Consider the following 11,376-nt stretch of genomic DNA (forward strand, 5'->3'; position numbering starts at 1 on the left):
TATTCATCTCTTGTTGTCATTTATTTTCCTAATTATTCACCTCTATAAATTTTAACTTAGCGTAAGCTATAATAGAAGAAAGAGTATTTATACTTTTTTTTAAATGATTACTTTATGGTGTAGTGTCATATATTACTAAAGGAATAAACTACCATCCATGAGAACTATTTGACAATTATAAAATTTTATAATTATTAAATTGGCTATGAGCTAATTAATTTAATTAAACTCAATTTAAAATAAATATATATAATATTAAGAAAGATATATGAATTAATTACAAAGTACAATTAAATTTGATGAGCATTTAATGTTAAAATAATTTCAATTGGAAATTAACAATTTATTTTCATTAGCTTTTAACGCATGCATTTAGTTAACATAAAACTTACTATCATTTAAATAAACTTAAAATAAAACAAAAAAAACAAAATAATAGTAGTAGAGAAACAAGAGACACTCTCAAAGATGTCCATGGCCATCTTTGAGAGCTTTTGGAGGGATATTTCTACCCCTCCTAAAAAATAATTGTATATCTTTATTAATTATAATTGTTGAGGAATGTTAACAATAAATAAAAATAATCAATTTCAATTTCACTGTTACATATTTTGTACTTTGATTTCACTATTAGACAATACCATAAGTTGAACCCTTCTTTGAAGTCTTCATGTTCAAGTTCTTGTTGCCTTGCACAATCCTCCAATGAATTCTCTATGTTCAAGTTCTCATTTGTCCAAACTACTTTTTAAATTGTCATTGTCATGCAAAACAAATGTAAATTAAGAGATGGAAATCTTCTCAAGTCTAAATTTTACTTCACAAAACACAAACAAAATCCTACATATTGTGCCGATTTTCAAAAGCCAAATAAACCTCTAAAATTTCTCACTAGTGCAAACACTGTTTCTTTAAATGTTGTATAAAAAAATGTAGGTTTAAGAGATGGAAAACTTCCAAATGGTGAATTTTTACTTATATGATCTAAATACAATCACACATTGAAAATTTCACTGACCACCAATAAAACGCTAAAATTTCTTATTATTGTGCAAACTCTCTTTTGAACATTGTAGAGGATGAATGTAAATTAACAGACAAAAAACTTAAAAGAGAAAATTTTCATTTCACAAAATCCAATTAAATCATGCACATCGAAAATTCCACTTTAACTCCACTATAATAAAAAAAATTCTAAACATAGAAAAAATAATATTCATTAAAAAAATGTTATGAAGTTTCTCTAACTTGAAAATAGAAATAGTTGACAACGATTGTTGAGGGGGGTTAAGACAATTGGTATTATTTGACCACCAATTAATAAGGGTAAAAAGGCATCAAATATAAAAGTGAATGATGGCTTTTCAAAAAGGCTGTTAGTTTATGTCCTAATTGATGATACTACACATACTCCTCAAATCTTAAAAGAAAAAGATACTACATTTCAAAATACTCACTCAAAAAGGGAGGTAGATGCCAATTAAAACAGAGAGGTGGGTGCTGGTTCAAGAGACTCACCTAGATCTACATTCTTACAGATCATAATCAGATCATAGCTATCTCCTTCCTTTAAAAGAAGCCCAAAAAAAAATATTATAGAAAATAGATCATAACATAAATCATCACAATCATCAAGTGTAATAAGACTGATCAGTATGGTAGAAAAGGAGAAACACCTGGTAAGGTTAGAAAATTCAGAATGAGGTTAGAAAATTCAGAATGAGGTAAGAGAAAGATGAGCCCAAAAAGAACTAAAGCACTACCATGGATCAGAGATAAGTGAAGTGCAAGAAATAAAATTTAGCAATTTAATTATGTAAACCCTTAAGTATTTAAAGCTCTAGTTATAATATAATTAGATTTTACATCATAGTAGGACATTCAATAGAGGGTAGTGACCTTATTTTGACAAGTTATTTAACAAAGTAGTAAAAATATAAAATCAAACTAATAAGTTTTGTCTTATTTAAGAGAGGAAAGAACTATTTAAATTTATAAAGCACAAAAAAATAACAGTAGCTAAATTATGAAAAAAAAAGTCTACATTCTGCATACCTGATTGATCACAACTAGCTCACTGTCAAGCCCTTTAACCAAGAACCAAGAACTTCATTGCATGTTTAGATCAGATCATCAGGTGGGACTGTAAATCAAAACAAGGAACATTTTATTCAAACAAGACAGAGAGAGGGGGGATGAAAAAAAGAAAAAACTACAAAACTATGGCTGACCAACATTCAAAGAACGTACGTAAATTATGTCTTACTATATGAAAGGAAAATGTTGCCGGAAATAATCATTATGTTATGTATATGTTGTCGTCGGTAATAATGAGTTACGGCGGTCAGTTAGTTAGCCGACGGGTAGGTAGTTGGAGTCGTGACGGTTGTGTCGCACCCCTTCGGCTGTTATATATTGCACTACCTTTCCTTCTTAGAGAATGATCATGATAGTCGTGTCAAATGTAATGTTATAAGCACTTGATGTACATGGACTGTTGAATTAATATGGAGACTGGTTATTTAATGTATTTCCATTATGTTTTGTGCATTTACTTTCTGCATTTAACCGTTTACCCGAGAGGGTAAACATTTGGCGCCGTTGCCTAGACGTACTCGGGAACGGAAGACGTGGATGGCGCACGGACGCGATGGGCCTACCCGTCGGTGAGATGAACCCAGAGACCGACGATGCGCACATGGAACAAGAGACGAAGGGGAAATTGAACCCTATAATAATCCCGGCACATCTAGGTTCCAACGCTAGTGTCCCAACTAGTCTAGCTTTGGGTATTCATTACTGCTCTAGGAGAAATCCCTGGATAATGATAATGAATACCTTGCTGCTGCACCTAGAGCAGTAACGAATTCCTCCAATGGGGAGAAATTCTCTTTTGGCAGAACTGCTGTATCAGTTAATATCTACCAACTGTAACTAGTATGTATGGGGGGTATGAATTTCATTTGTCAATCCCATTACTTACATGGCTTGTACATAATGTTATTAACTATGGAACCACTTAGAAGTTGCAGTCCATATTTCATCCAGTATGCCTTTTCTGATTTTTTTCAGACAACACAATTATCTATAACAGATCCATAATGAACTCCACAATAAATAAAAATATGGGACCTGAGACTTTAAAGTTGGACAAGGCATACCCAAAACATACTAGCATTGCTAAGCAGACATCCTTGCTATGTATGTAACAATGCACACCATTAGCTACCCCAAACTGGAGTCATCTTGGAGGGAAAGAACAGATGTACAAAACAACATTATAATTAATGACCATCAACAGGTAAACCATTATCATGTAGATTGAAAACATCAACGGTGTGCCCATCTTACTCGGCTGACAATTCCACCCCAAGTAGTGAAATAACAGGAATCATGAAGTGAGGAATACCACACTAAAATGTGATAATTCCTGATTAACCAAAGCTATCCACAATCTTGAGGAACACAGATGGTAGCATGGACCATACCACAAGCTGAATGTTGACTATAGATTTGTTGGTGTAGCGTGAACCCCTCAACTAAAATTAGAACCATCCATTGAAAATACTATGTATTTAATATAAAAGAATATGCTGTATATTTAAAACAAACAAATATACCATGCAGTCAACTACTTATACTCGAGATGCCTGAGACAAATTGTATCCTGAAATATGAGTGAGTCTTTGTACAGTAATACGTATCAGTCTTGAACATTTACAGCATAAATAAAACTATCAATACAATAACGAAGTGTGTCTGCCTATAGAGTCTTCATATGCCTTGAGAAAGATTTCATCATCAAACTATATACTAGACCAAATCCATTGTAAATATAAGTATGTTCAGAGAAGTAAACAGATGAGAACAGAATGGAAAGGACCCAATACATTATAACATTGGAGAATGACTTGCCATGGAGTCATTGAATGCTTTGAGATGCATCCATCATCAAACCATATGTGGGATTAAATCAATCACATTGATGACCATTGATGTAAACAGATGAGACAAGAATGGAAAATCCAAACTGATCTCATATACCCTCATAGTGGCACCTCTTATCCATTAGATCTGACGGGTTATGGTTGCAATTGATGCACATAGAAGCCACTGACTCAGTACTAACAAAAGCTAATGATAGGATCGAGGCACACTGTTAATTTGGAAACCAATTAGAAATCCCATGAGTGGCCAGAGATACATGTAAGTAGTTGTTATCAATAGGATAGAGATAACAGATCTTTAGAAAACCAATACGAACACTACCTGGCTGAAGTTGAAAGTTCTTAGCCAATGCCTATAAACTCAGCAGGCTGCATGAATATCATTTATAAGTAAAATGAAGCGGACAAGTAACTCGAATGAAGCGGACAAGTAACTAGAACTAAATGCCATCCACAGGAAGTTGTATCGTGCCCATAGTAACTCTGCTCTTAATTTGTTTGGCAGCAAGAAACCCCAGACATACTAGTTACAATTGGTATATATTAACTAATACATCAGTTCTGCCAAAAGAGAATTTCTCTTCATTGGAGGAATTCGTTACTGCTCTAGGTGCAGCAGCAAGGTATTCAAGGTATTCATTATCATTATCCAAGTATTTCTCCTTGAGCAGCAACAAATACCCAAAGCTAGGGAGATTGCATCAAAGTTTCAGCTCATTAGCTCCAGGGTAAATTAGATTTCATTCTCCTCCATTGGAAGAACAGAAATGAAAGATTGGGATGGCCTTGTACTCCTTATCCAAGCTGACTTGAATTCCATAAAGGTCCATAAAGGTCCATAAAGGATCAAATTAGCTTTGAATGTTGGTTGCTCGTGCGGGTTTGACAGCCATGAAGACCTACTGCTCTGTTGACTATAAGGTTTGTGTTATCATCCATGTAAAGTGCATTTTGTCCTCTCATATTGAGATAGACGGTCTCTCTCACCTGCCAATCTTATCATTTTCATTGATTAGAGCTGCATCAACAACAAAATAGATTGGATATTGTGGTTTTCGGTGTAGGTAAGAGATAGAAAATTGTTTTGGGAAGCCATATTTATATTTATTTCATTCATGAATTCAAATGCCATGCAGCAACATGAGACACCTAAGCACCTGGGTAGGACTCCCTGCTGCTCCAAAATTGGTCTCAACAGAGGGCCCTGGACTCCAGATGAAGATTTCTTTCTTACCAGATACATTCAGGCTTTTGGTGAAGGCCAATGGAGAACTTTACCCAAGAAAGCAGGTAATATAAACTTCACACTCATCCATCCCATCTATTGCACTCGATTCATCAATTGAGATTTCACCTATAAATATTTTTGAAATATATGTTTAGATACCAGTGTCTTGCAATTTTCTTCCAACTTTTAGTCTCCTAAGAGACCCATATTCTAGAAAACAATGGAGATGGATCCGGAAGAAATTGGAAGAAAAGTCAGAGAATGAACTGATTATTTATAAAACAATAGATCATATATGTGGCCTCTTTGAGCCCATTTATTAGCTCATTTGCTTTGTCTTGTAAGACTGAAGTTGTCTAGTTTACAAATTACATTCTGGAACTTTGGGGGTTCACTAAATCTTTCCATTCTCATCATTTGAAGGATTGACAAAAAGATTTTATTAGAACTAATAGGAAATTTATGTTATTGTTTTCTGGATTCGATTGTATGACAGTTTTGATGCAAAAACTGTCACACAATTGAATCCAGAAAATAATAACATAAACAATATGGATTGTTGAAATCTAATATCGTTATCCCTTCCCACCCATGACACACAACAGCTCACCATAATGGTGTTCAAGGATTTAAAGAAGTCGTATCATTCGTTTGTGACACTTGCTACGTAAATACATTGTGCAATCTCTATGCAATCGACTCTCTAATTCTGAGGTCTACCCTAGAATCTTCACCATAATGGTGTTCAAGGCTTTTAAGAAGTTTCATCTCATTCATTTGTGACGCTTGTTACGTAAATACACTCTACAATCTCCATGCAATCGACTCTCTAATTCTGAGGTCTGCCCTAGAATTTTCACCATGTCATTCCTTATGGATTTATCCTAATTATATGGCTACTAATCTGTAAATCTAAAACATATATATTTGGTATAATTCAGCAACCACAAAATTGTTGTTCTCCTTGAATTCACATCAAATCACAGTTAAAGAATATTGACTAGAATGTTTAGATAGCATAATTATTGTTGTATTGCACAGGAAACTTGAATAGTACTTGCAGCAACATTTAAGAGTGAAAAAAAGAAAGGAAAAGAAAGCATAAAGAAGTTTGAGGTCTCTATGCCATCGACTCTCTAATTCGGAGGCCTCCCCTAGAATTTTCACCATGTCATTCTTCATGATTCTATCCTCATTCTATGGCTACTATTCTGTAAAATCTAACGCACACATATCTGGTACAATTCAGAGACAAACTAAGACTAGTAGAAAAGGAGACGCAAACTAAAAAACATAAGGGAGAGACGAGCCCAAAAACAATTAAAGCACTACCATTGATAAGAGATAAGTGACGCCCAGGACAATAGGGCTCATTTAAATCAGATACAACAAAAATATAAAATAGAATGTAGCAATTTAATTACTTAAACCCTTAAGTTCTTTAAAGCCCTAGTTATAAATAATAAGATTTTACAACACAGTAGAGCATTCAATAGAGTAGAGTGACCTTATTTTGGTAACAGAAAAAATAATTATTTATATTTATAAAGCAAAAAATAATAATAGGTCATACACAATAGCTAAATTTTGATAAAGAAGAAGTCTGGATTCTTGAGGCATACCTGATCAATCACGACCAGCTCACCGTCAAGCCCTTAACTGCGAACCAAGAATGCCATTGCATGTTTAGATCATCAGCTGGGACTGTGAATCAAAACAAGGAATATTTTATTCAAACAAAAGAGAGACAGTGGATGGAAAAAATAAAAACCTAGAAAACTATAAAGCAGGAAACCTATGCCTTATTATATGAAAGGAAAATGTTCAACAAATTGAGGAAGAGGAGAGAGCCAAAAAAAACTCCTACCACACCTTAGTTTCTAAATCTTTCAAAGAGATAAATCCATTTGATGGTGTAATTCCATCAGCTGTAAGCACCTTCTGTCCAATGATAGAACACTCTAATGCAAATGCAAATCTGAGTCCCTACCACAAATCTTCTTCTAGCCAATGTTTTACAATGACATAACACTCCGATGCAAATCCAAATCCCAGTCCCTCTGCCACAAATCCTCTTCCCTCTCTTGCCCTGATTTTATTCACCCCTTCTTTTTCCTTCAGTTGGAGGCTTTAAATACATGAATTTCCCAATTGCCTCTAATTATAGCTCTTTGTATGAATCTTCCAATGGCTAAAGATTATTGCATGAATTTCCCAACGGCTAGCCTACTGGTATTAGGCTCCAACGTCCCGCTCCAAGCTCTGTAATAAAGCAAGAACGTTCAAGTTGATTCAAGCACGTTTTTATTTAAAAAATTCAAGCGTTCGTTTTATATAAGGAAAACCTCCTATATTTTCAGATGTCAATGGTTTGATACTTCCAAAGATCCAAAAATCACAATAAAATGGTAAGATTTTCGAAGAAATTGCAAATGGAAGTTTGGTTAAAATTAAAATTGTATGTTTTGGAGTGATAAGATTAGTGTGTTTTATAAATTAAATAGTATGTTAAAGAATTTTTTCTATGTTTATATGACATTATAAAAGGTTCATTGTTTGTAGATATTGATATCTTAAAATTTGATATTGTTTAATTACACTATTAAATATTTATATTCTTCCAGTCATTCACATTATGTTTGGCAAAGATATCATGGAATAATTCAATGAGATATAAAATGGATAATGTTTAACAAAGAGATTTATTGGAGGTTGGAGGCATTGAAGCTTGGAGGAATATTATCATCTTGAGCTAGATTCTCACTTAGACATGATACCTTGCATGAGAAGCACTAACGTCTTGTGTGTTCCTTCATAGAGAAAGGGGAAGCTTGAAATTTTTATGTTTTGTGTGTCCCTTCACAAAGCAAAGGGGATCTTGGTAGTTTTATGATTTGTGGATAGTTGAAGTGATTTTATAGATAGTTGAATTTGTCTCCAATAATAAACTTGCATGTATGTATTTATGAATAATTGAGTGTCAATCTACCAAGAAAGGAGTGTTATATGGATTGTGGAATAAGTGTTGATTCATAGTTGGTTTGTGTTTCAGTTGGTTGATACTTTTTCTTGTAGAAAATTGAGTGTCTCAATTCACGATATACTTTTGAATAGTCAAGTATGTCTCAATTAACAAGTATCATTGAATAATTGGCATATTTTCTTGGACACAAGCAATATGCGGTGTTCTAGGGAAGTTAGATAATTATTTAGCACATTTGCCTAGACATGAGCATTTTTTGGTGTTCTAAAGAGATTGGTAGTCAATTAGGACATTTTCCTAGACATGAGTAATTTAAGGTGTTCTAGATGAGTTAGAAGAAATGGTGGGTTGCTATAGTTAGTCATGTTTTAGTATTTATGTTCTTTCCTTTCTTTGTTTTGTATTTTAATATAAAGCTTAGGGTGGGTGTTGAAAAAAACAATCTTTACATGTTTAATAAAGTCACCTTAGTGAAATAGTTTTAGCATTAAAATATCAATTAGTCGGGACTCAGTTTCTCATAGCTATTTTAGAGATTTTTTGGAAAGTTATGAGACTGCAATGCTTTATATAAGAAATTGCACATGTTTTTTCTTGTTGTGCAAATGTAAATGCTCTTGATTTTTTCAATATAGTCAAACCTAGGACCTCTTATTTGCTATGGGTGTGCTCTACCATAGACCTATTAGCCCTCTTAGTGATAAGTCTATCTTTTATTCAATTGTGGCTCATTTTCTAAGACTCCCATTGAGCCACACTATAAGTGCCCAAGGATCCTAGTTTCACCCGTCTCTACTAACCTGAGCTCTAAATACCATGATAATTTTTGCATGGACCAACTTAGAGTCAAATCTAGGACCTCTTATTTGTTGTTTAGGTGCTCTATGATTGAGATACCAACCCTCTTGGTGTTAGTTTCATCTTTGGTTCATGTTTGGTTTATCTTCCAACATTTTTCAAGTTTACAACCAAGGTCAATTTTTGGCTTCATACAAATAATCAACAACCATAAAAACTAAATCAATATCATCATACATTCTAGAGCAATACAATATCTCATATAATTCTATGACCCTCAAGTCTAATTAACCTCTATTATTCTCAAACTTCACACTAGTTAAAGGGATTTATAGCAAGTTGTGAGGGATATTGTAGGTAGATCATGATTATAACTTCAAACTCTTCCTCCTTTTACATGATTTACTAAATTCATTTCTTATCATTTATGGATGCAAAAAAGTGGAGATATTTTTTAATACAAAGCATGTGTAGGGAAAAAATCATAGGTTGATGTGTGCAAGTAGAGCAACAACAATGTGTTTAATTTTATAAGACATATAATATGGAACCTATTTGAAAAATGTCTTACTTGTATTTTGAGAACTTTCTGGTTTAAAATTTTGTGTAATAATCACCCTTGGTTACTAACAAATTTTTATTTTAAACCAATTTCATTGCATCTTAAGTACCTTCTTTATTGATCAAACAATTTCTCTTCAATTAGAAGTGCTACAACCCTCATCAAAACAATACCAATTGTAGAAACTCTATGCCACGACCTTATATTCTTGTACTACATATGATAAGCTCTCATATCATGACAAAATCTTATACTAAATCTTATTCCTTAGGGGCTTCATTCAAAACAACTCTATCTACTATTCATTTATGTGAACCAAAGAATATATAGTTTATACACCAAGCATAGAATGACTTATTCCACACATTTAGGAGATCTTTGACCTCTCTTTTAAATAACAATCAATAATTGATATTATGTTTCTAATTCAATCCCTACATAATACTATGGTGTCAAGCATATCGCAAATAGATATTAGTAAAAAATCAATAAATATGTAGACATAAAAAATATCTCCAACATACATCACATATAGACATAGTGACTACCTCATACATACATCACATATACACAATGTGACTAGCTCATACCTACACTGAATATACATCAGTATGCATAGTGATTAGCATATGTATTCATCACATGTACACATAGTGAACATCTCTTACATGCATCAGATTCACATAAACATGTATTTTCCATCCATTCTCCAGTTCATTGTCATAGGAAAATGCATTCTCATAGTCATTTGCATCTTCTTTGAATGGTATGATTATTAATTTCTTGAATAACTATTATAATTTCTTATTTTTCATACTTGATTGTACTATATTTTTCAATTTATTTTACCTTAAAGGATAATACAATATTTTACCTTCACATGCCGACCCTGAGATTTATTATTCTTATACTGATAATATACTCCAAACATCTAACTTTAATTAATTTATCCTAATATATTCAAAATTAACAATCATATTTTTTTTAAAAATCCTCAAAGAATCATTCCAAGATATTTCTTTTTTGTGAGGTCAAAACATAATCTATTGATCTACTGAGTAGAAATACTCAATAATGAATCTCCACCTCTATCCTTTTTACAATTGCAGCTGTCTTTATAGACTGTATCTCATATATGATTGAAGTGGGGTTGGAAAACCTTTACACATGAGGTCAATTAGTTTAATTATAAGTAATGCTTTTTTTTTCAATGAAAACATTTCAGCATACATAAATGTCAACATCTCTGTCTTTATATAATAGATTACAACAATTTGAATAAATATACATCTAAACTACAAATACATTTTGATTTTACTACACATCACATTCATTCAACCCATTACATAATTCTAACTACTGGTCCAACCTATTTAAACCATGGTCATGTGTTCCACAATTCCATTACTAAATAACCCATTTGTCTATTCATTTGTTTCAGACAAAAGATGTAAGACACCTTGTAGCGTCCTAAAATTGCGACACTTGCAATTTTGACTGCATTTGGGTCTTCACGATGGCGGTGCAACGTTGAACCTGAATGGAGACCCCGAAACCTGTTTACAACACCAAAAACTGCATTTTTCTGCACCTTGGCCTGATCCCTCCTTGCACCCTGCTGTCCCGGGAGATGGGACCATGGCGCCCAGCGCCGTGGTCCCTGGCCCTATTTTGGGCCCGGTCTCTTTTGGGCATCGGGTCTTTAAGTTCGCAATTCAGGAAATATTGTTTCCTGGTCGGCCTAAGATCGGAAAAATCAGTCTATCAACCCTAATTGATAAGTATATAAACTACTTTTCCTCTCCTAGAAAGGGAGGAAGGAAATGAGCAAGAGCAAGATGCGGAAGCGATATTTAAA

The 11,376-nt window shown here is 33.4% G+C and overlaps 1 long non-coding RNA gene across 4 annotated transcripts in view; it reads right to left on the minus strand.

The window, feature by feature from the left end:
- Positions 1–7,599, minus strand: part of LOC131062384 (uncharacterized) — a 58,619-nt gene extending 51,020 nt beyond the window's left edge. The window contains exons 1-4 of one of the 4 annotated variants that reach the window (XR_009110883.2): positions 7,048–7,598; positions 6,798–6,879; positions 2,056–2,143; positions 513–744 (exon numbers count right to left, since the gene is read on the minus strand). This is a non-coding gene — a long non-coding RNA (uncharacterized LOC131062384). Of the gene's footprint in view, positions 1–512; positions 745–2,055; positions 2,144–6,797; positions 6,880–7,047 lie in introns of those variants that run through there. The other 3 variants (XR_009110882.2, XR_009110885.2, XR_009110884.2) reach the window with 3 other exon arrangements.
- Between the last annotated feature and the right edge of the window lie 3,777 nt (positions 7,600–11,376).

The sequence above is a fragment of the Cryptomeria japonica genome, chromosome 5 (genome assembly GCF_030272615.1).
Source record: "Cryptomeria japonica chromosome 5, Sugi_1.0, whole genome shotgun sequence".
Classification (NCBI taxonomy): domain Eukaryota; kingdom Viridiplantae; phylum Streptophyta; class Pinopsida; order Cupressales; family Cupressaceae; genus Cryptomeria; species Cryptomeria japonica.